Raw genomic sequence first — 25,493 nt, 5'->3', positions numbered from 1 at the left:
ACCCACAGAAGGCACACCAAGAGTGAACCCTAACGTAAACCATGGACTCTGCGTGATAATGATGTGTCAGGGTGGGTGCATCAACTGTAACAATTGTGCCAGTCTGGTAGAGACCGGAGCATGGGAGAGTCTATGAATTTGGGAAATTTCTGTATCATCTGCTCAATTTTGCTATGTACCAGAATTGCTCTAAAATGTAGAGTCCGTTTTTTAAAAATAACTAAGTCAATAACCAATCCTGTTGAAATTAGGCTCTCCTAGTGTACTCACAGGCTCTGAAAGAATTTTGAAAGAATACTTGCCTCTGAAACACAGAAGGCATGAGTGCATCAGAGAAGGTGGAGTTTTTAGGATAGATTGCCACTCCCTTGGGATGTTTATACCTGCTGGTCTCGCCCCTGGAAATCTCTTCCCCCAGGTGTGTACATGACTGATTCCTATCTGTCATGTAGAATTCAGTTTGAACATCATGTCCTCAGAGAAGCTGCCCATGGCTCCCTCCTCACCCAATCTGTAAAAGCCCCTTCACTTGCCACATGGGCATGTCCCATAGCCATCACTGGGCTCCACTTCTCTCTCCCCAGCTAGAAACTTTTCCCAGTGCTTAGAAAAGAGCCTCTTCATTCTGTAACATTTACTGAGAACCAACAAACTACTGTGAAGGGTGGTATTTGCTTACATTAACAGGGTATGGCCCTGTTGACACAGAGAAAGACAGACGATGTGGGCTGCTCCATGCTGTTTTCTTGGTGCTTCCAGTGGCCTCTCTGTTGCACGCTAGCAGGTGGAGGTCTGGGGAAAGAGAGAAGCAGGCAGCCCCATCACTGCGGGGGAGCCTCAAGGAAGACGTGGCGACAGAGATGGCGGGCCCAGATGTAGCACCATTTCCGATCTCGGACCCAACTGTCCTTACTTCTAAGAGTTTTAGTGAGAGACTCTCATCTCTCAACCTGAAGGCATATCTGCTCCAGCCTGACCCTGGAGGATGGCACTGTGGCCACCGAGGCTCCCAACCCAGTACCCTGGCCGGATGCACCAGCAGTCAGTGCATCAAAACTAGAATCAGAGGTGAAGAGTCAAGGAAGTCGTTTCTTCTCCAAAGGAAATCACCTAACAGGACAGCTGTGACACCTCAACCATAGCCCAAGGGACAGAGACAGAGAACTCTGAGAAAGCCAGATATGGACATTGTCACTGGAATCATACACACACACACACACTCATATATGTGATATAAAATCATACAGATGGAATCATATATATATTCTATATTATATCACATCACATATGACAATTGTAGAGATATGATTTTATATGTAGAATATAGTCTCTCTCTCTCTTTCTCTTTCTGGCCAAAGCTTAAGCCCTCTCTGCATCCATACTCTAGCCCAGCCTTGTCATGACCAGACTGTACTTTCTGGCCCTTTGAGCTCAGCCACGTGCCTTGCCTTGGCTATGGCATGTGGATGGAAGGAAAGTTTGCTGCTCCCCAATCTGAGCCTAAGCAGCCTTGCTCATTTACATTTTCCTCTTGCATCTCTGCCATTGCCAGGAGAAGACTATGCCTCTGCTTACCTCACAGTCAACCTCCCAACCTTTGGGGAGGCTGAGAGATGCCAGAGCAGGAATGTCCCAGCCCCCGCCCACAGTCACAGGCACACGGGCAATACAATTAATCACAACTTCAGCCACTGAGCTTTAGGGTGCTACTATGAGGCATTATGTGGTAAGCGATAACTGATGCACAGGAGACATGGAGATTTCTTAGTAGTCAAGACTTGAAGCCAACCAGCACACGTCTGTCTGTCATTTCGCACTGCTCTCCACATTCAGCCTTCAGGTCCCTTAGCTGACATCTTTTGTTTTGAAATTATAGATGAGTGCAGAGACAGGTACATACATCCATGTCCCCAAGGTCCATAATTGCTTATTATTTAACCATCTGTCATATTTACTTCAAATTATTCTGTGTATACAAGATTACCCATAAAGTTAAAGTCTTCTCCAAGTTTGGAACTCCACCCTAAACCACTGCAGATGAACCAGTGAAGTCCAGCACTACCCACCAAGCTCCCCCAACTTGTCACAGTGTCCACAGCTTTGGCCTATTTGGAGGAGATGGGTGGGGCCTGGGAGAGGACTGAAGGAAGGCAAAGAACAAGAGAAAAAATCATTCAGAAGTTAAGAAACTGCACTGTCACTGGGTGAGGATCAATAGAATCTACTCCTTGCAAGGACATCATGTCCTAAAGTATTAATAAAGATTGCAAAAGGGATCAAACATCATCACCCCCTTCGGAAAATGGCTTAAAAACTCAATGAGGCAACTTATAAGCTCACAAGTCTCCAATCAATCAGGGGAAAATTTCTCCCCAGATTCCATGATTTGTTTATCAGCTCCCAAGAACACCCACACACAACCGAATCCAGACATTGTATAGCTCTCAACCTTGCGAGCTGAGACTTAGCGAGGCACACTCACCAGTCTCTTGCTGAAATGGGGTTCACCTCTCACATGCTCTTTCCCAACACCCATTACCTGGGTCACTTTCTTTCCCACATTCTATTCCCTACCACCAGGCTACCAAAAAAGTACATGGTGGCTAGAGCCATGGTGGAGAAGCCAGCAGACTCACACATTCCTGCAGGATTTATTTGGTTTCATCAGTGCATTAGACCCAACACAGGAGTAGGGGGAATGAGCAAGTGCAAGAGAAAGGTTTCCTTGATCCTAAACCTGGAAACAAAACAGCGATATGAAGCAATGAGAAGCCAGAAATGGCTAATGAGAAACCACAGCTCAACTATCAAAATTAAACTGTCCAGCTTTTGTATGTCCCCAAGGGCCCCTAAAAGCTCCATTTAAAAGCAAACCAAAACTATAGGCAGCCCAGAAGAGGATCTTACAATCAGTGAGCCAGTGGCCTGGGGGAGAGTCAACCTCTTACTCTGCTCCCCTCACCCAGTGGCTTTAACACCTGCAAGCTTCACCTGTACAAAACTCAGCCAAGCCACTCTTTTTATCCTGGCAGCCTCTGGAAGCATTTGGCCATGGTTCTGGGCTCTCTCAGTCAACATGACCAATCCACATCCTCTTATTAATTACAAACCATTTCCCCTTGTAATAAGCCCTGAAATCCCTGCTTTGATCTGCCTGACACATCACATGGTATGTGCTTCTGAACACAGCCCCTCCTGTGGCTGCCTTAGACCCGGCAAGCCTGGCAGACACACACCCAAGTGAGGAAGACACTTCCTGTAGATGCTAGAAGAAGAGGATTGCTACCAGGAAATCTGCGGCCCTAAGCAGAGAATTCATTTTGTTCTTTCAGTCGGTACTTATTTACTGATAGCCTATTGGTATATGCTGAAGATCAAAAAAACAGTGGTCATTATAAACTTTGCCCTACATCCTGTCCATTTAGAGGGATTGTAAACTTATTTAGTTCAAGAAAAGATCATGATTTTGAAACCAGTAAATTGCGCTACGTGCTTAACCAAGAAGAATTACAGACAGGTCTTCTTGCAGCTTCTGTTAATCTTTTCCAAAGGTACTGAATCATCACAGATCCTGATCAGTCAAAATGGCTTGTGATGAGATAGATGCTTGTCTTCTAACCACCTCAAAGGACATGAGCAAATGCCCTTCATCCAGACCCACTTTCTTCCTTGGACGTCTCTATATAAACAGCCTTTCTGGTATTTCAAACTGGCATTAAAATAAACCAGAAGCATTTCCAAAGGCACATGTACAGATCTGTTCTCTCCCTGGAGGCTGACAGTGAATGCTTCCTGTAAAATCTGATGGTAAGAACTGCACAGAATTTTTTTAAAAAATACTGAGTCTTTGCAATCCACCCCAAGGATCAAAAAGAAAATAGCCATTACCATACTCAAGTTGCCCAGCAAGAATCGGATCTTAAATGAGCTAAAATTTGCCATGTGATTAAAAACATGAAATAACAAATGATCTGCCTTAATTAAATATTCAGACCATTTTATTTTAACAAAAACATGAGACTTTTCATTGTACTTCTTAAGATACAAGTAAGCTAAAAATCATCTTCATTTCCTCTTGCCAATCCCTACACATGCAAGTCAGTAATGCCCATCCCATTACAATAAAAAAAAAATACCAGGTTGACTCTGCTTCTGCTGAAATTGCTGTCTGGTATGAATATGAAAGGGGCCTTTTCCACAATAGATGACTCGTCTGCAGTTTCCTGGTCTCTTGGTGGGGTCTCAACTGCTCCCACTTGTCCCATGCTGCTTAGCAGTAAGCAGCTGCCTGGGTCTTCCAGGTATGTGATTGGGCTTATAATGCCTGTACTTGCTGGTCAGTTAAGTCACCTCCAACCAAGGAGGAAAATGCCCTCCAGACACACTTCTTGGACCCACATGAAGAGATGGGAATGAATTCATAAAAGAAAATTATCTAGTCCTGTTTATACAATGCCATGAAGACCAGCAGGCTTTTTTCTTTATATGAATGTATTTTCTATATAACACTGCTGAGCCACGAAGTGGGGAAAGGCTTATGTTGGTCCCCTCAACCTTCCTTGGTGTGCTCTGACCACCAGAAGCCCACTGGGAGGTGATGGGTCCTTTCAGCACTGCACATCTCTCCAGGGTGTTGTTGGACTCGGGCTGCCTTTGGGATTCTATCTGCCCAGGAAAGGGGGCCACCTGGGTTCTTATCTGATATGCGAGATGTACGAGGTTTAAGCTCAGTTTCATCTCATTTCTTCATAACCTTGTCTGTTTAAATTTTATCCCTTTTGGTTATTTGTATAATGCCAGGGTTGGCATGGTCAAGGCATAGATGTAAATGACAGTTTTGGTCTTGTTTCTTACCAATAAAACCAGCTGTATAATTAGTCTGAATAAATATTAAAATGAATATTTTAAATATAATACCCACCAGCATCCATACAACTTTAGAATTATATGTATATGCTAAATTATGATTTCACAGAAATGGATTTAAAGGGGTGGTATCTTGGCTAGTCATAACAACTTAGCTCATTCACTAACTTAATCAAGTGCTATGCGTAACTTTAAATTTATGTATGTCCTTGGAAACATCTGGATGATGACTAGAGTCTCTTGTCTCTCAGCTCCACACTCTCTTTACCCTCCTCTCTGACCCTGGGGCACAGTCTAGAAACTACATTTTCCAGATTCCCTTGCAAACAGCCTCAGGCTCCACCAATGGAAATTGCAAATTGGAAGGTAGGGTAAGGGAGATGCTGTATTTCCTTTTATTTTTACCTCTGGCAATGGAGGTACCAGCAGCAAAGGCTGGCACATGTGGCATCTGGGTCTCTGCTTAGTTAGCTCAGCCTTAGCAGCAACAGCATTAGCGGCTTAGCAAGCCTAAGGTAAGAGTCCAGCATGTTCCCCTTGCTTCTTCAATGCCAAGAGAGTGGCTTCCTAATCTCTGGGCAACCTCACCTCCCTATTTTTCCACCTTCATCCTCCTTAAACCATGTCCTTCAAATTCTGTGTGGTACACTCCCTCTTCAAAATACCCAAAGTGGCTTCTAAACAGGAAAATGCACTGAATGTACACTGACTGATACAACTTGTCATACAAATAAGTTTTCCCCATAAACCATTTGCAATAAAGCAAACTTTAATCAGATGGTTTAAGGACGATGCTAAAGTCATTTCTTTCAGTCTGTTAAATCCATGGCAGAATTAGGAAAAAGAAGTTTTAATTATATACATGGTCCTTCTCCAAATAGTGTTGGTTTGGATTTTATGTTTGTTGGGTCCAGTTATTCACCTGGGTCCTGGAATGGCTGCGGGCGCACAGGCACTGTCATTGAGTTTGCATGACTGTTTCCTAACTTAATGAGGCAGGTATCGGATGCCAGCACTTTGATCCACACTCAGGCACAGGATGTAGACACAAGAGCTTCCCAAAACAACTGGATAGAGTCCCAGTGGGAATACTCCACCACATATTAATCAAAGTCAAATGGCAGAGCAAATTGAACTAGTTCATTAATTATGAAAATTCTCTCACAAAGTGACATCTTATTAAATATGTGGAGGCTTAGCACATTTTCACATGGTCGCTTTTATCTACTCAGATCTAAAATGTCACACTTAGTAATGAATTGAGGTTTTTCTGTCCCTTATTTAGGCAGAAAAGGCTACTTTATGCCCAGTCCACATCTAAATATATACTTGTATGTTCACCTATGTCCACCACGTGGATAGAGGCAGATGTTGGGAAAGGAAATTTTATGGTGCCAGGATTTATTTTACCAAGATCCAGAGGAAGGGCTAGGAAAATAGATGCTGACTGTTTTAAATCCTTGGGATCCATGCCGAGTGTCTGTGCACCCAGGGCTAACTGGGAAAACTCAGCTGCAGTACAGAGAGCTGACCTTTTTTCTCCAGGTGTCTTGGTTAAAATCATGAAAAGAATCTGTGCCTTCTCTCCACTGTCACTTAAACGGACTTCAGTTCTTTGGGTCTGTTCATCCTTCAACATGTAAAAATGAGAAGTTTAAGAAGTTACTGAGTCATCCCTCACTATATCCAGTCCTTTTATATAAACTGAGATGGTCATTTTATACCAGTTGGCCTACAGAGGCCCTAAATCTCCCATCTGCCCAATCTTAGGACAACGCCTGATCACAGGAAGTTCTTTCTGGGTCAGCTAGGTTACCGACTTGGCCATAATAAAGGCCACAGTAACTGTGACTTAAACTGACACAAGTACATTTATTTCACATAATGGCAATCGGACACATTGCAAGGCTGCTACAGCACTCCACGGCACCCGGATCCTGGACCCTTTCTGCCTGTTGCTCTGCTGCTCGAAATACATGGCTTCCGTTTGCCAGCTATTGACGCGTGTGTAACTAGGCCTGTGCATACAGGCCAAATAACAGCCCTGCACACAGAACTTTCAGGTCACTTCCCTTTAGCCAGAACTTAGTCACATGGCACCTCTTACCACAGTCTTTGTCCTGGGTTGCTATGCACTCAAATGGAGGAGGGAAGGAGGGTGTCAGTGACTAGCCACCACTGCCACACTCTGCCTTTTACTGCGATGCAGTGTTTCCCTGTAGTGTTGGCACAGAGAAAGCACAAAACAGATATTTGTTAGATGAACAAAAACACACAGGTGAAATCCTTAAGGGAATGCTCATTTAAAAACAGATACTAGGGCAGATTGTTAGATGTTTATGGTGTTTCCATTAATTTCTCAGAAGTGAAATGTAGCTTCAATTAGACAATTCAGTCTATTCATACAACATATGTTTGCATGTCAGAATCAAAACAGCAGTGTGAGTGTCCTGGTGGCGACTCCAGCACATTCCCGGACCTCTGTGGCCCCAGGACCCTTCTGTCAGAGGACATCCACTAACAGTTCACAGAACATTCGTGACACACACCCTCCCGCCTAAAATCTTAGCAGAAAAAACAGAATTCAACCATTCTTCTTCTCAGGGAGGACCTTGAGTACATCAGTCTACACATAGGCCAAACACATTTTTTTAAAAACAGCACCACACAGTGAAGTTACTCTCTCTGTGTGACACTACAAGGGTGGACACATGGCATTAGTTGCTTGTCGGAACCCACAGAATTTACACCACCAACCGTGAACCCAAAGGTAAGTGCCAGACTTTGGGGGATCATGATTTGTCCATGTAGGTTCATCAATTGTAATAAATGTACCACCTTGTGGGGGTTGCTGATACCAAGGGAGGCTGTGCAAGTGAGTGGGGAGGACATATATGGGGAACCTCTCTACATGCTGCTCAGTTTTGCTGTGTGCATTAAAACATCTCTAAAAGATAAACTCTATTAAAAAAAAAAAAAAAGAGAGAAGTCTTTTCAGAGCACACTAAGAATAGTCCCATGGTCTCTTCCCAGCTGGGAATAACTGCACACGTTGACCCGCTCCTTACTTACCATCTTCATTTCCCCCATGATTTCCCAACAATTGTGGAAGGTTAGAAAGGGACTTCGAAATGTCATCAAAGCCATCCCTCTGCATTCAGATCCTGACGTCACTACGTGATGGAGAGAAAATGACATCAGAACGAAACCTCATGCCATGATCTCATTCATACCCAGGTTCTGGGTAACATCACTTCCACTTTTAGTAAACACTAAAAAGGGAAGGTTATCCGGACAGACAATCTGAGATGCACTGTGTTTGTGGACTAAGGACCGTAATCAGCAGTCCAAGGAAACTGACAGCATTTCTTCAGAAAACACGTCTGGATGTTGAAAGGGCTCTGCCCTCCACGTTCAGCATGTGACCAGAGGTCTTTAAGAAAGCACACTCATAAAGGAGATAGGCTGGGTTAGAAATTGTGACTGATGCTACATTCATGCTGCAGCTCTTACTTAAAAGGGAAATGAGTCCGGTTCCCCTTTGAAACAACTTCTCGGCAGCAGGTGGCCACCAACCACTCAGAAAGCAGGCACATGAATGCAGTGGGCTTGAAATTCCACTGTTTTGTGATGATCCTCCCTTTATACATTAAAAGGATGTTGAGAGTGACAGCAAAGTGGGTAGAACTGGTAGTTAATAATAGTTTCTTGTAATTATAGGACTCAGTGTATTATAGAGAGAACAGGTCATTTGTCCCATTTTAAAGAAATGTTTGAACATATTAGTTAAAAGCTCAGTATTGGAGACTCCTCTGTAAGTAGCTTGGTTTGGTGGGGAGAGTTACAGAGGACGCCAACTGAAAAAAGTTTGGAGCAATCTATGAGCCAACTATTTACACTTTTCCACCATTGTTTCCATTAATAAATTCTGAGACTCCAGAAATTTAAAAAGCCTATTTCTCAATCTGTCTAGGCAGGATTCCATTTCAATGAAGCTAAGAATGGAGACTGAGAAAAGCTAGGTAAAAATAGAAATAATTGTCCTGATTTTAAAAATAAAGCAGAAAGAGCAATGGTAAGCTCATTACAATAAATATTAAGGAAAAATGTGTATCATTCAATGCCATCACTAAAAAGATGGAAATATTTTCAAAGGTGATTTATTCCAATTGAAACATGAAGGGAAGCAAAAACATTAGCATCTGACAAGGCAGTTGAAACTTGCTAAGTTAGAGCAACTCTGGCCCTGTGGCAAGGAAACTGCCCTCCTCCCAGCCAGGCTGCCCCAGCTCACACCTGCCAGCACGCACACACACACACACACACACACACACACACACACACACACACACACACACACACACACACGGAAGCCAGAGAGCTTAAAAGAGAGAGGGTTATACCACCCTTTCAGAACTAGGGCAGCCAAGAGACAACCTTCAAGAAGGAAAATCCAGGAAAAAGTTGATGGACACTTAGGTCAGAATTTGCTGGGAGAAGCTGACCAGCTTTCTGGACTCACGGGGTCCCGAGACAAAACAGCGTAAGTGTCATTGGCAGGCACTTCCGGTAAGGAAGCCATGCAGACATGGAGGGGCAGGGGATGAGCCCCATGGCGTGATGCCCTGCCTGTGTTCGAACGGGAAGGCCTTGGGGATTTGCACTTGAAAATGGCCCAACGTTAGTTCTTAAAAAGGAGGGCTGTGGAGTGGGAGAAAGGGATGACCCTGGCCTCTCTGAGTCTCTGTTTCTACTTTAATTTTCTTAGTTAGAAAAATATTTTTGTGTGATGGTACTTTTAAAATCCGTAAGTAGAAAACCTAGCTGAGAAATAATCAGCATGAGCTGGTGGAGAACAAATATTGTCATGTGCATCTGACTTCCTCATAAGAGAAGCCACAGGCTGTACATTACAGAAGAGCAGAAGGGGGTGTCATTCATTTTAATTTTTCAAGATTTTGTTTTAATCTCATCAAGATATGGGGGTGTGGGAGGGGCCGGCTCTCTAAGGGAGGCAGATACAGTTACAGTCTTAAGGGGCACTCCAGTCTAGACATGGCCCCCTGGCTTGCCCTCAGCTTAGCCCCACCGTCCAGCCGCACTGGCCACTGCACCCGGAGGTCCTGTGAACCCTCCACTTCTGCACAGCCTCACCCGGTGCCTTCCCTCCCCTCACTGTTCCCTTCTCCTCTTGACCTTCCCGAACACTCTCTTCCAGGCTTCAGTAAAGGAGTCACCATCCATCCAATCTCCAATGCGAGGAATATTTTGCACACTCCTGCTTAAAATGACTCTGTAACCTCCCTCACCTATAGGATAAAATCCAAACCCTTCCAGCATGGTCAAAAAAAACCCTCCCAGACAGGTCCCTGTCTATCTGTCAAAACCATTAACATCTACTTTGCCTGTTTGTTTGTTGGTTATCTGTCTCCCTCCACTGGAATATGAGCTCCATGAAAGCAGGAACTTATATCTATTCCATTCTTCCCTCCATCACCACTTCCTAGAGTAATGCCAGGCATGAGGTGAGCGCTTAATAAATATTTTAATGAATACGCATCTAAAATAACTAAAATGCTGTCACTTCAACTCATTAGTTGTTGATTAAATGAAGTCCCACCTGCCCCTTAGAACTTTCCCTAGCATTCTCCCACCTTTTTTTCCATCTCCCTCTGAATTCCTGTTATAGCTACAGTAAAGTCCCCAAAGTCTCAGCACTTTGCTCCATTAATGTATTTTAATCTTGTCTCTAAGGAAATTATAAAAATCCCAAGGGCAGCTGTCATGTCTTTAAAGAAAGACAATATTAAATATAACTAGGTGCTTCCAAACTTAATTTTCTCCCAAGTACCCTGCAAAATTATTTCATTATTCCCATTTGGTATATAAGATGACTGAGGTGCAGACTTGCCCAAGTTCACAAGACCATTAAAGAGCAGAGTCAGGATTCAAGCCAGGTTTGACCCTCACTTCCGAGTTCTTTCTGCTACCCCACATTGCCTCTTGGTTAATATAGCTCATTGGTAAATTTTCCCCAAAATGTAGGAAAGCCAAAAGAAGAAAAGCTGTGACCCACAAATTCATCATCCAATGACAATCACTGCTAACATTTATTCTCTCAGCTAGTCTTTTTTACTCTACATATTTTTAAATAATTGCCATATTTTTAAATGATCATAATCATACAACCAATAAAAACTGGTTATGCTGAATTTTCTATTAGTATTTTTAAGCTTATGTCTCATATTTATAATAAATATTATAATGATATGCTCATTATTATCTATTTACCCATAAAGATAAACAATTTCTCATGTGCTTTTTAAATGCATAATTATTTCCCTTGTGAATTGTCTACCCTTTCCCTACTCCTTTATTTGAGGTCTTGATAATTTTCTTGTACTTTTCACAAAGAATATTCTTTCTTACCCCTTTTTCTAAATTATTTCCTTTGTTATTTCTCAATTATTTTACCTAATAAGTGCCTAGCATCATGTGGAATACAAAATGGGTGTACATAATATCCCTGATTGATCATTTTAAATTATTCACCCAAACAAGTGATCAGGGTTAACATCACTCGTAATAAGTCATATTGACATCGTACATCTGCCATGATAGCATGAGAAAGGCACTTCATTTCAGTGGTATTCTTCACAAAAAAATCCCCATCTAATCATGATAAAGTACCCCAAACTCAAGTTAAGGGACATTCTATGAAATAGTTAATCAGTACTCTTCAGAAAGGTCAAAGTCATAAAAAACAGGAAGACTGAGAAAGTGCCATAGACTGCAGAAGCCGAAGGAGACATCACGACTAAATGTATCATGGTATCCTGTAGCGAAATCTTTATAGAAGGAGGACATCAGTGGAAAACCTAGAACAATCAGAATAAAGTTTGTAGTCTAAGTAACAGTATTACACCAATGTTAATTTATTAGCTTTGATAAATAGGCCATAGTTGGAGGACATATTGACAGAAAGGAAGCTAGGTGAAGAATATAATAGGAACTTTCTTACTATCTTTCCCACTCCTCTATAAACCTAGTTCTTTCAACATAAAAAGACTTTATTTTCTTCAAACGATTCACCCTGGATACATAAGTAGTGTCATTTCACAGAAAATCAAACCTTTACCCAGCACAACCTTTGCTCTTCCATCAACAACCCTAAATGACAGAATGCCAGAATTGTCTATTGGCGTCATAATAAATCAGGACATAGCTAAGGCCCAAAAACAGATTGTATGGGTTGGATGTGAGTTTGCCAAGTTGGAAAAGAGATCAGAAACAAGATCAGGTCAGTAAAACAGGTCCTAATCACCTTTCTAAGGCAGGAAAAGTGGACCGGACAAACTAAAACAAGTTCCCCTAATGCAGGAGCATGGCATGCTGGCAACAGCCTGGGTTCTCAAGGTGAATGCTGGCACTGCCCATCTCCAGTGGGCTGCGACCTTAGGAAAGTAAATAACCTTGGCTTCTTCAAATCTGAAATTGAAACAGTAATATTTCTTTTATGGGACCCTAAAGTAGGGATCAGCAAACTTTTTCTGTAAAGGTGGAAATGTTTAAGGTTTTGTGGTTCAGATGGTCTGTGCTGCAACTATATGATTTTGCCACTGTAGCATGAAAGCAGCTGTGGACAACACATAAACGTGTGGCTGGAGACTTAAAGAGACTAACTGGCAGGAAGAACAATAAGGAGAAGGAGACTGATAACATCCATATGCCATAGAATTCCCCCAATTCCCCTGTATGCGGTTATGTAGATTAACTATGCCACTATGTACAGAGCCCTCTATTTCAACATGGAAATACTGTTCACATACCAGCACCCTGGGATTGCAGCAGCTGTAACATTTGTTTGCTATATTATTTTAAAATATTCAGTATAATTATACAAGACAAAAACAGATCAATGAATGAAATTCAAAGGATACATTATTTACACAGATATTAAACTAGTGGCTTCTGCAATGCAGGTGAAATTCATGGATGTGTTAAGTTAACTAATGCATTAACCATAGAAAGTGAGTAAGCATGTGGCATAACCCAGAGGACACACTGGGTCACACAGAAATAGTAGGTCAGTGGTATAGGATGTGTAAAAGATAGATGAACAAATTGAATGTATTATTTTTAAAGTGATAAAGCAAACAATAGTGTTATTTATAGTTAGAATCAAATAGAAAGATCAAGTCAGAGGATCCAGATCATGCCAACTCCAGGGTAATAGCTTTGACATCCCTGAAAGGCCACCCAAAGATGAAACCCACTATGGTCCCATTCAGGCCTAATATGTGCTCTGTACCCCAAAACACACAGAAAGCCCATAGTCACTGTATCAGTTTTCTGTTATTTCTATAACAAAGTATCACAGGACTTACAAGACTTACAAGAACATGAATGTATTATCTTACAATTCTGGAGGTCAGAAGTCTAATGCAGTTCTCACTGGGCTAAAATTAATTGTTGGCAGAGCTTCATCCTCTTATAGAGGCTCTAGGGAAGGATTTATGTCCTTGGTGTATTAGTCAGCTAAAGCTGTATAACAAAATACCACAGACTGGGGTATTAAACAACAGAAATTTATGTCTCACAGGTTTGGAGGCCGAAGTCCAAAATCAAGATGTCGGCAGGGGAGGTTCCTCCTGAGGTGGGAGGAAAGGGTCTGTTCCAGGTCTCTCTCCTCGGACGGTGGATGGCCATCTTCTCACATTTTCATATCATCTCCCCTTTGACTTTGTTTGGATCCAAATCATCCTCTTCCCATAAAGACATCAGTCATATGGGAGTAGGACCCACCCTGTTGACCTCATTTCAACTTAATCACCTCTGCAAAGACCCAATCTCCAAACATGGTCACACTCTATGGGACTGGGAGGTTGGGACTTCAACTTATGGATTCAGCATGGGTGAAGACACAGTTCAGTCCATAATGCTTGGCTTTTCCAACATCTAGAAGGATTTTGGTCCATGGCCCCTTCCTCCATCTTCAAAGCCAGCAGGATTGTATCTCCAAATAGACGTCCATCTCTCTGACCTCTGCTTCCATCATCACATCTTCTCCAACTCTAATTCCCCTGCCTTCCACTTTCCTAAAAGGGCCCTTGTGGTGACAGTGGGTCTACCAGATAACCCAGGGTAACTCCCCCTCCTCAAGCTCTTTAATCACATCTCTTGCCATATAAAGTTACATATCCACAGTTCTAGGAACTAAGGCATGGGCATCTTTGAGGGCTATTATTCTGCCTAACATAGCCACTCAGCCAGTTAATGGTGACCTATAGCTACTGGTTGGACGTCTCTCCAATAGAGCAAGGATGTGCTGGTTACAGGCACCTTCCATTTACTGAGTCCCTTGTTTAACCTCAACTCTGTTCGTTGTAATCATGCCTTCAGCAGAAAAGGCTGATGCAGCAGCCTAGGAGCCAGGACATAGCCCAGAATTCTAGAATCCAGGAAGTACAGCCCTTCTGCCCCATGGGCACCCGATCTTAAGTGCATTCATTACCCCATCATCTTCTTACTGCTTTTCACAGTAAGTCTTGAATTGAGTGAATAAAACATGTGATTTGAATGCCTTAATTTGGTCTGGGAGCCTTTCTATTTCACAGCGGCTGGGATAGCCTGTCTGATGGAGGATGAGAGGCTACCAATGCATTGAGGTCACATCAACTTTCATACAGAGGCAGATTTTTGAGTCAATAGAACATGATGAAATTGTTGAAGGAGGGGAAGGTCTTGGACTTGGGGCTTGGGCTCAGAGAGGATAGACTTGGGTGGAACCCAGAAACCATCAATCAGCCCAATGTCCCATGAAGGCCTCAGCATCTAAGGAGGGAGGTGTGAGAGAGCATGCGCCATCGAGGAAGAGGACCCTGCAGGCCAACCGCCCCCTAGCACGCTGCCCAGACCAGCCCTGCTGCACAGTGCCCGAGGCTCAGGGAGGGCCAGATTCCAGAGCATTGTGTCAACTTGCTTTCAGGCAGTTAGACACACCAATGAACTTGGAATAACGTGGGAAATCTGACAGCCAGGACGTGAACAGGAGGGCCAGGAAAGAAACAGCAAACAGAACTTCTGTTTCCTCTATTGTGTGGTTTCTGAGCTATGACTTCCATAGTTTGTGAAATCCAAAGCAGAAAGAGAATGTTAAAAGACTTGTGTGCATACATATGTTTAGAAAAACTTTCTACCTTTTTCCCAAAATACCAAAAACAGAAGCATTCCAGATTTCAGGAAGGAAATACATATTTAATTTAATTTTAAAAAAGGAATGCCATTTGAAAAACATTAAGAGGGGCTCTTGTACATCAAAAGCTGAGTTCTAGAAATAAATTGATTTTTACTTCAAAAAGGCTTTAAAAAGCTAAATTATTATCCTCTTACTTCAATGTCAAGCTTTAAAAATTAAACAAAAGAGCTTTTCACAATAGTAATTGTCAAAAATGCTTTCAAACCCCTATATTTTGGATCTCTTACTAGAATGGGAATGCAATGTGTCCTGCCTGTTGAAAGAAGGTGGAGACTTACAAGGATCAGGCCAGAAACACTTCCCTTTGGATTCCAAATGCTAAATCAGGATAAGTCCCATGTGTGTCATCTACATTAAGCCCATCACAGTGACTAGAATAAAGTGTTTCCTTGCTCAATGGGCATCCTTAATACTGTATAGATGACCATTCACAGTTCTCTCCAAGTGACAGAAGACCCTATAACCCTGTGAAGCTTCATACACCAGGCTTATAAAAAGCTGCCTTATCTGATAGAAATCTTCAGAGTTAAGCTATCAGGAAATAAATGATACTGCTATAAGTCAAGGACAAAAATAGCTTGTTTTCAAAACAGAACAATCTGGGTTAACTACCATTGACATTGTCTTACATGAAGAGATGCTATGTGAGAAATACTTTCCAAAATTCAGATACAATCCTTGTTTCAGAGTCCCCTGATCCAGCCCCATCTTTGTAACCAAAGAGGTAAAGAATTCTTCCTAAGAAAAGTTGCATTTTGCTTCCATATCAAGAATACATTTGCCCTCCCTTTAATGCCAATTGCAGATATTTATTCTAAAAATTTATGAGATGTGAGAAAAATGCACATATAACAATATAAATTTCAGCATCATTTCTGAAAGCAAAAAATTTGAAACACCCTAAGTGCCATTCATAGGAAAATGATTAAATAAAGTGAAGAACAGGCAGAAGATGGAATAATACATTGGATTTTTCAAGAGCATTGAATGGTATGGGAGTATGTTTATGATATGATGTAATACAAGGAGGATATAAACTTATAAATACAATCTAACTTCAATTTTGACTCTAAAATGGTAAGAATTATTATTTTCATGGTACTTGCATGTTTTTTCCAAATTTTCTACAATGGAAATACATCACTTTCATAATCAGGGGAGAAAACGTGTTATTTAAAGAAATGGATTTATCCCAAAGAAAACTGCCCCTCTTCAGTGCTTATTTATGCAATAGCCCGGTGCATGGATGTGAAAGGTGACCGCAACAAAGACTATAAGGACCACAGCCCTCTGAACTGTTTCTACTTATGGCCTAGGAAGTCATCCCCCTGTTTAAGACTGTGCCCACAGCCCCCGGGGAAACACTACTATAGAAACTCTAAAGAGTCAGCCCAACTATATCTTTTCAGTTAACTCATGTTTCAAAGTTTGAGCACCAAACAGCAGAAGAGTGAGTTCTGTCTATTCAGCAGTCCACCCGCCCACACGATATTCACAGAGATGTTCAACAAATGCACATCTGCCAAACAATACTTGCAGGGTTCCAGCCCTCTGTGTGGTGGTGCAGGGAGGGCCGACAGCCTGTGCGTAGGGCATGTGAAGAGAGAAGGACAGAAAGAGGAAGGAAGGGAGGGGGCAGGGGAAGGAAGGGGAAAAAGGGAGAGAGTATTCACACAAATGACGAAAGTCTTTGCCTGGCTAATTAAAAAATTTGCTGACCATAAACTTTTTCTAGCATTTCCAGACCTGCAAAGGACATATCTCTAATCCTGACTAAAGGAGAGTAGCCCCTCTGTTTCTTCTTCCAGTGCCTTAACATGAACATCACCAGCTTTCTTACGCGTCTGTGTACACAAGTTGTCTAAAGCCCTTGAAACTAGTGCTCTAGTAAAAAGGGAGAATTGAGCAGTTCTTCCAACAGTATTTCCTAGCATGCATTTATCTGCCTGCATTAATGAGCATGCACATTTATGGTGACTTAGCATGGATCCGGAGAGACATCTAGTGGCCAGCTGAGTGAAAAACAGGGCAACTGCAGATGACATGGAGAAAGCCACATGTCCTCCTTTCACTATTGCACTTTGGTAAAATGATTAAACGCCTAATATGTTCCAGGCACCAGGCTAACTTTGGGAAAATACAAGGAACAATACACAAAAAAAGGAAGAATTTCCATAAGTTGTATCATATTTGTATCAGAATTTTCCATAATTTGTAAATATACCTCATTAGAAAATGTCTTTCTGCTGTTGTCTTTATTTATGAAAGACAAAACAAAACCCCATATTCAAAACAGGACACCCCTCAAAGGAAACCAAATTATTTGCTTTCCTATTGTAAGATGACAATTTTTTCCAAAAGTTCTAGAAATAAAAGAATATTCTGTCAGTATTCCAAAATTGCAATACTGTTTTATTGCAATAATTTGCAATACTGTTTCATTTCTCTAATTTTTATAACAATATCCCTATATGTTCCCTCTCACCACCCAGAGAGCTGAGCTGTATAGAAATAATGCTTTTAAAGTAAGCTTAAATGAATTTTGTTCTGACCATTTTATAATTTAATTTCATAACTTTATTTACATTAGTCCAAACACCAGGCTCACAAACTAACCAGAAGAAAATATAAAACTTTAAAATTCTGAAATCAAGTTTCCATAATTATATTAATTCACATATAGAAACTTTTCTATGCTAAGAATGGAAATGTATCTGTGTGTGTGTGTGTGTGTGTGTGTGTGTGTGTGTGTGTGTGTGTGTGTGTGTGTGTGTGTATTTAATCTTGACTACCCACCACCTCTAAGAAATATCAAGATGCTGAAATTCTAGGCTATATTTTATTTTCAACTACACCATAATGTATTGCATATGTAAAATGGCATATTGCAAATCACACCATCATATGTTTCTTTTCTGTTACAAGGAAAGGAAAACACCTTAATATTTCTGTACACCAAGAACTAGGGAAATTTGTAAGCAATCATATGGAAGAAAGGCCAGTAACCTTTTTTTCAGGGAAGCCAATGACCAACCATCCAAATCACCAGATCTTGTAAGATCCACACAAGTAAAAGCAACTCAGCTTAGAGTTTATCTTATTTAACGTTTTTGGTGAATAAGAAATGCAGGACATACCATTTATTTTAAAAGCAAAGATTAAGAAATATTAAATTATTCAGTAAATGCAATAAGTGAAAATAAGCTTTCAGGTCTATGCCACATGCATTTCTAGCCTTACCATTTGCCATGTGCCCTGAAGGCAGGTTGGCTTTCGTTGGGAAAATCTCACCCTTTAGGTTAAAAGGATGAGTAAATATTCCAATTTTTTTAATTAAAAAATAGGTTTATTATTAGTGATGCCCTTTTGTCCTCCCTCATTTTATTCCCAAATATGAGTTCCACTCCTTGCCACCTGCCAAATCCCTCCAGCCCACATTGGGGCGGCTACAGAGCTGACTTTGTGACCTCTTTTCCAGCCCTGCTTCTCACCCCAACACATCTGGATTACTTCTTTCTGGACCTGCACTGCACTGCCGAAGCTCTGTAGCCCCGTGTTCACCTACAGGAAAACCAGGGTAGGGAGCACATTTCCTGCCTGTCCCAACTGACCCTTCTTCCCAGCCTGTTACACAGTCAGGGCCCTGAAAGAGCTCACCTTGCCACCATCTACTTCTCACCAAGTTATCTTCCTCCTGGCATGGAATGCCAGCACCATGCCAGGCTGAGCCTGCATAGGGGATGAACTGAGATGGGGCTTAGCTCAGGCCTATTTGGCCGCATGTGTGCTGCATATACACTGGTGTGCATACAGACACAAGCATTCTCATGCATGCACACACACATACACTCCTACTTTACACCTCCCCATTTCACCACACACACACACACCCCTACCTGCATATCTCCCATTACATATCCTACGTGCACCTACACCATACCCACAGTCTTTGAAAATGATAACTTTGTAAAATAAATGAATAACTGGAGACCACTGTCATAAAGCCAAGCTTGCTCACCCCTGACTTTGAAAGGCTGGGCTGCCCAAAGAGGGGGACAAGTCAACACTGCTATGTCAGAAGAAAGGACTGTGTGCTTCCGAATGAAAAATGCCCAAAGAAATTACAAAGGGAGTTATGGTAATTAATCAAATCAGAAGATTTAAAATTTACCTTCAAACAATTTCTCTAATGCCTGCACTCAACGACAGCATTCGCATGTCCGTATTGGCACAGGGCAGAGGCCTGTCACTGCCAGCAGTCAGGAAGTACCAGCACTTGCCCTCCTGTCACAGCCTCCAGGAAAGGCATTCATGCTGCCCCTCTCCCCAGGGTCTGCATCCTGGTGTCCCTCAGCCTTACAGCTTGTTGTGGGGTGACCATCACCCCATTAGTGCAGGACAGCCCCAGTTTATGCCTGTTAACCTGGCATAATTAGTATTAGTACCTTTTTTATTCTGAAAAAAGTCCTGGTTTGGATAATAAATTACATGGCCACTCAGCTCCTGGGAACTTTTCACCACCAACACACCTTTCCTGCCTGTTCCCTGGCAGAGTCTGCTGAAGCCCAGCCCAGGACAACTGAACTTGCATATTCCTCTAATTACGCTGTGGCCATATCCATGGTTCCCAGTTGCCAAAATGAGCACCTTCTAGGCCCCCAACGGTTGTCCAAGGTAAATGCTCACAGGTGCCTTCCACCTTCAAACTGGTTGAGCTCTGATCACATCAGATATACTTATACATGTATTTTCAACAACAGGGACAAATGCTACTGTATGGGGTCCTGTCAACTGATCTGTATTTGGAAATAATTATCTGTAAATTAGGAAACACACTTAGTTGTAAGCAATCATTTGTGACACCTTTTACAGAGGCTTCACTCAAAATGTAAATAGGGTGAAATTCACAAACATCATTATTCTCATCAGTGACTCTAGGCAGCTGAGCACAGCTCAAATGAATTGTTAGAACTGACACACAAGTGTAAATAATTCCATAATTTGTAAATGTCATCATTATTCTATCCAACTGTAGACGTGTACCTACTCCCACACGGTGGATACTCAACAAGTATTCGCAATTCGTTTTAGTAACAGAAGGGGAACCATTTGTCATGTCACATTTGCAGGCAGCTTCCAGGAGTGAAGAGCTTGGGTAAGTGGTCAGACGCACCTCATTCTGAAACCTGCTGCTACCCTCTTAAACCTCTTTGACTTTGAACAGTCTCTCGACCTCTGAGTTTATTTCCTACTCTGTGAAGGAGGTGACAGTAACCCACTGTCAGCATTACCATAATACTGCATTTAAGAAGTTCAATGCAGTGTCTGGCATCTAGTAAGCTATCAGTTCTCATTTTTATCTAATAAACACATATTGTGCTTATTAAGTGCCAGGACTGTTCTAAGCACTTTACAAATATTAATTTATGTGATCCTCAGATCAACTCCATGATAGAGATACTAGATATTAGTATTACTCCCATTTTACAGATGAAAACTGAGGCAGAGAGAGTTTGGGCCCAGGGTCCCAGAGCTGGTTACCCCTAAGTCTGGCCCCAGACTCCAGCCTCATCACCACCCGCTAGGCTGCTTCTCTGTTGCATCGGTCGAGCCCACAGATGGAACCATCAGAGCCACTGAGGCCAGCCACCTCCACTACTCAGGCACACAGAATTGCACACAACAACAGTTTCTGTCACCATGACACACCAGGACGGCGCCCCACTGAAATCTGGCTTCAAGCCAGATGGGTCCTGCATCATTTTCTACTTTTAAAAAAATGACTTCCGTTTGTTTTCTCCTTAGTGTTGATCTGAACTGACAATGGAAAGAAGATGAATCCAACAGCATAAGTTCTCCAGGTCAAAAACCAATGCCAAATGTCTCCTGCAAGATGGATTTTTTTTTTGTAGATAATTATTTTTTATTGAAGGGTAGATGACATACAGTATTACATTAGTTTCAGGTGTACAACACAATGACTCAACATTTATATACATGATAATTCTAGCTAGCAGCTATCACCATACAAAGTTGTTACAATATTTTGACTATATTCCTTATGCTATACATTACATCCCGGTTACTTATTTATTTTACAATTGGAAGTCTGTACTTTTTTTTTTGAGAGGGCATCTCTCATATTTATTGATAAAATGGTTGTTAACAATAAAATTCTGTATAGGGGAGTCAATGCTCAATGAACAATCATTAATCCACCCCAAGCCTAATTTTCATCAGTCTCCAATCTTCTGAAGCATAAGCAAGTTCTTACATGGTGAACAAATTCTTACATAGTGAATAAGTTACATGGTGAACAGTACAAGGGCAGTCATCACAGAAACTTTCGGTTTTGATCACGCATTATGAACTATAAACAATCAGTTCAAATATGAATATTCATTTGATTTTTATACTTGATTTATATGTGGATACCACATTTCTCTCTTTATTATTATCATTATTTTTAATAAAATGCTGAAGTGGTAGGTAGATGCAAGATAAAGGTGGAAAACATAGTTTAGTGTTGTAAAAGAGCAAATGTAGATGATCAGGTGTGTGCCTGCAGACTATGTGTTAATCCAAGCTAGACAAGGGCAATAAAACATCCACGGATGCAGAAGATTTCTCTCAGAACAGGGAGGGTGAGGTTCTAAGCTTCACCTCTGTTGATCCCCAATTTCTCACCTGATGGCCCCCCCGCGACTGTGCCTGTCTTAGGTTGTTCCTCCCTTGAGGAATCTTACCCATCTCTGGCTAACCAGTCATCTTCCAGGGCCATATAGGGAAATGTAAAGTTGGTAAGTGAGAGAGAAGCAATATTGTTTGAAAAGGTTAGCTTTTTACTTCTTTGCAGATTTATGCCCTGTGGCTTCTATGCCCAGTATTTGTCTTGAGGTGTCTTTACCACTTGGAGGAATTACGATTCTCGGTGAATTCGATATGAGGCACGAATTCTACTTAAGGGTTGTAATTAGGAAGGAAGAAGAAAAGCTATAGAAGTAGCAGGCGGAAGAAAACATGGGAAGTTTGTTTATTTCTTTGACATATCTTTTTGTAGAGTAACTTCAGCATGTATAGGTTTTAAACTACTAATTAAATTGTGCACATACATTAACATAATAGGAGTACAGTTACATAACCAAAGCAGACCTATAATTACCAGCCGTCTCCAGTGAAACCAAGAAAACCAGTTAGGCACCTTAGGCATTTGTGAAAACTTATCTATGATAAGGTGGATATTGTCCAACTGAACTTGAACAGTCTGAGAGAAATCAGACAAATTAAAACAACCCATTCCTGGGGACTGTTCACATCCCATATGTTCTTTTAATAGTAGATAGTCTGTAGTTGTAAGATTTTGGAGCATTACAACTTGCACTTCTCCTAATTCTTGGTTGAGTTCCAACAGTATAGATCCAGTCAAATTTGTTGTTTTACTGTATGCACAGGCCAGCTTAGATATCTCCTTCTTCATTCCCATGGCAAGTTCAGGAACCGGTGGGATGAATGCAGCTACAGCTGTAGCAGCGACTGGATCTTTGTTGAGGTTTTTTGATGATCATCTTCTGGTTTGGGTCTAGTTCCCGATCTCAGAGGAAAACCTTTCACCTTCTCGCTGTTCAGTATAATGTTGGCCGTGGGTTTATCATATATGACCTTTATTATGTTGAGGTACTTGCCCTCTATTCCCATTTTGCTGAGAGTTTTTATCATGAATGGGTGTTGAACTTTGTCAAATGCCTTTTCAGCATCTATGGAGATGATCATGTGGTTTTTGTCTTTCTTTTTGTTGATGTGGTGGATGATGTTGATGGACTTTCGAATGTTGTGCCATCCTTGCATCCCTGGGATGAATCCCACTTGGTCATGGTGTATGATCCTTTTGATGTATTTTTGAATTCGGTTTGCTAATATTTTGTTGAGTATTTTTGCATCTACGTTCATCAGGGATATTGGTCTGTAGTTTTCTTTTTTGGTGGGGTCTTTGCCTGGTTTTGGTATTGTGGTGATGTTGGCTTCATAGAATGAGTTGGGAGTGTCCCCTCCTCTTCTATTTTTTGGAAAACTTTAAGGAGAATGGGTATTATGTCTTCCCTGCATGTCTGATAAAATTCTGAGGTAAATCCATCTGGCCCGGGGGTTTTGCTCTTTGGTAGTTTTTTTATTACTGCTTCAATTTCGTTGCTGGTAATTGGTCTGTTTAGATTTTCTGTTGCTTTCTGGGTGAGTCTTGGAAGGTTGTATTTTTCTAGGAAGTTGTCCATTTCTCCTAGGTTTCCCAGCTTGTTAGCATATAGGTTTTCATAGTACTATCTAATAATTCTTTGTATTTCTGTGGAGTCCGTCGTAATTTTTCCTTTCTCATTTCTGATTCGGTTGATTTGTGTTGACTCTCTTTTCTGCTTAATAAGTCTGGCTAAAGGCTTATCTATTTTGTTTATTTTCTCAAAGAACCAGCTCTTGGTTTCATTGATTTTTGCTATTGTTTTATTCTTCTCAATTTTATTTATTTCTTCTCTGATCTTTATTATGTCCCTCCTTCTGCTGACCTTAGGCCTCATTTGTTCTTCTTTTTCCAATTTCGATAATTGTGACATTAGACCATTCATTTGGGATTGTTCTTCCTTTTTTAAATATGCCTGGATTGCTATATACTTTCCTCTTAAGACTGCTTTTGCTGTGTCCCACAGTAGTTGGGGCTTTGTGTTGTTGTTATCGTTTGTTTCCATATATTGCTGCATCTTCACTTTGATTTGGTCATTGATCCATTGATTATTTAGGAGCATGTTGTTAAGCCTCCATGTGTTTGTGAGCCTTTTTGCTTTCTTTGTACAGTTTATTTCTAGTTTTATGCCTTTGTGGTCTGAAAAGTTGGTTGGTAGGATTTCAATCTTTTGGAATTTACTGAGGCTCTTTTTGTGGCCTAGTATGTGGTCTATTCTGGAGAATGTTCCATGTGCACTTGAGAAGAATGTGTATCCTGTTGCTTTTGGATGTAGAGTTCTGTAGATGTCTATTAGGTCCATCTGTTCTAGTATGTTGTTCAGTGCCTCTGTGAGGCACTTATTTTCTGTCTGGTGGATCTGTCCTTTGGAGTGAGTGGTGTGTTGAAGTCTCCTAAAATGAATGCGTTGCATCCTATTTCCTCCTTTAATTCTGTTAGTATTTGTTTCACATATGTTGGTGCTCCTGTAATGGGTGCATATATATTTATAATGGTTATATCCTCTTGTTGGACATTACATTAATTATGTAATGTCCTTCTTTAACTCTTGTTACTTTCTTTGTTTTGAAGTCTATTTTGTCTGATACCAGAATTGCAACACCTGCTTTCTTCTCTCTGTTGTTTGCATGAAATATCTTTTTCCATCCCTTGACTTTAAGTCTGTGCATGTCTTTGGGTTTGAGGTGAGTCTCTTGTAAGCAGCATATAGATGGGTCTTGTTTTTTTATCCATTCAGTGACTCTATGTCTTTTGATTGGTGCATTCAGTCCATTTACATTTAGGGTGATTATCGATAGGTATGTACTTATTGCCATTTCAGGCTTTAAGTTTGTGGTTACCAAAGGTTCAGGGTTAGCTTCTTTACTATCTTACTGTCTAACTTAACTCGCTTGTTGAGCTATTATAAACATGGTCTGATGATTCTTTATTTCTCTCCCTTCTTATTCCTCCTCCTCTCTTCTTCATATGTTGGGTGTTTTGTTCTGTGCTCTTTTTATGAGTGCTCCCATCTAGAGCAGTCCCTGTAGGATGCCCTGTAGAGGTGGTTTGTGGGAGGCAAATTCCCTCAACTTTTGCTTGTCTGTGAATTGTTTAATCCCTCCTTCATATTTAAATGATAATCGTGCTGGATACAGTAGTCTTGGTTCAAGGCCCTTCTGTTTCATTGCATTAAGTATATCATGCCATTCTCTTCTGGCCTATAGGGTTTCTGTTGAGAAGTCTGATGATAGCCTGATTGGTTTTCCTTTGTAGGTAACCTTTTTTTTCTCTCTGGCTGCCTTTAATACTTTGTCCTTGTCTTTGATCTTTGCCATTTTAATTATTATGTGTCTTGGTGTTGCCCACCTTGGATCCCTTGTCATGGGAGTTCTGTATACCTCTGTGGTCTGAGAGGCCATTTCTTCCCCTAGTTTGGGGAAGTTTTCAGAAATTATTTCTTCAAAAATACTTTCTATCCCTTTTTCTCTCTTCTTCTTCTGGTACCCTTTAATGCAGATATTGTTCCATTTCGATTGGTCACTCACCTCTCTTAGAATTCTTTCATTCCTGGAGATCCTTTTATCTCTCTCTGCAAGGATGGAAGTATTTTAAAGGATCTCTGGCTTTCATTTTCAGAAAGGACATGACTCAAACTGCACT

General features: G+C 41.2%; 1 long non-coding RNA gene across 1 annotated transcript; it reads right to left on the bottom strand.

Moving 5' to 3' along the window:
* Positions 1-1,371: 1,371 nt before the first annotated feature.
* On the bottom strand, positions 1,372-8,041 carry LOC140848153 (uncharacterized). Its single transcript, XR_012128704.1, has 3 exons — positions 7,939-8,041; positions 6,974-7,082; positions 1,372-6,496 (listed from the first exon to the last, which is right to left on the bottom strand). It is a non-coding gene; the product is annotated as an uncharacterized lncRNA (long non-coding RNA).
* Between the last annotated feature and the right edge of the window lie 17,452 nt (positions 8,042-25,493).

This window comes from Manis javanica, chromosome 3 (genome assembly GCF_040802235.1).
Source record: "Manis javanica isolate MJ-LG chromosome 3, MJ_LKY, whole genome shotgun sequence".
Classification (NCBI taxonomy): domain Eukaryota; kingdom Metazoa; phylum Chordata; class Mammalia; order Pholidota; family Manidae; genus Manis; species Manis javanica.
The sequence above is the reverse complement of the archived record's forward strand: the minus strand, read 5'-3'. Positions and strand labels throughout refer to the sequence as shown.